Raw genomic sequence first — 964 nt, forward strand, 5'->3', positions numbered from 1 at the left:
CCGCTGGACCCCCAGCGCTGCGCCTCGGGAGGTCTCCAGCGGAGAGCGGTTGGAGCACTCATCACCCAGCGCAAAGTGCAGACATGCGCGGCCCTCACTGCAGCTCCGCGGGTCTGTTCCCGACTCCTGCGCGAGACCGGGACCGGGACCGGGACCGGGACGGGACTGAGGACTCAGCCTGAGGCCACCGCCGGCCGCGAGATGCAGAGATCCGCGCTGGCCACGCCTCGGTGCAGTCAGGACTGGTCAGCGGCGTCCGTGTCCGCCTCTGTGCGGAGGCCTGTCGGCCGTGGGCTCCCGCTGGCCGCAGGGCACAGGGCGCCGCAGGCCTCCAGGGGACCCTCCCCCCCCTTGGAGCAAGAAGTACCTGGAGGTTGGTTCTGCCTGTGGATTCTGGGAGTCAGAACCGTTTGTAGGCCCCTGGAAGGCTCCAGTGAGGACAAATCCCTCTTCCTTTGTTTTTTTAATTATGTTATTTATGCACACAAGAGCTGGGGTGCAGGCCGGAGGTGTGGGGTGAGCGGACTCCCGGAGACAGAGCGGGGAGCAGAGCAGGCCCTGCCACTAAAACACACTCTGAGGGGGCAGCGGGGATGCAGGCGGGCGGGGTCCGCGCGCCCTGGGGCCCCTCCCTGGCCGGGAATGGACTGGGCTGCGCTGGCTGCCCACAGCGTCAGAGCTGAGACTTGCCCCGCGCCCGGGGGGCGCTCGTCCCCCCTCCTGCAGATGGCCGGGTCAGACACTGCACTCGGGACGGCCGCATCAGCGCCACACGCTCTCGGGACCCTGCACCGGTCATCGGCCTGCTTCCCGGTCACAGCCTCTGGCAGCTGACCGCGGGCGAAGCAAGCTGTGTGCAGAATCTCCTGCTCTGACAGCGGCCCGGCCCGCCTGAGACTGGAGAGGCGCGTCCAGTTGGAAGCTTCGATGGAGGGAAGAAGGCAGGGAGGCGTCACAAGACTGA

This window comes from Condylura cristata, unplaced genomic scaffold, assembly GCF_000260355.1.
Source record: "Condylura cristata isolate star-nosed mole 26May11 unplaced genomic scaffold, ConCri1.0 scaffold00034, whole genome shotgun sequence".
Lineage (NCBI taxonomy): Eukaryota > Metazoa > Chordata > Mammalia > Eulipotyphla > Talpidae > Condylura > Condylura cristata.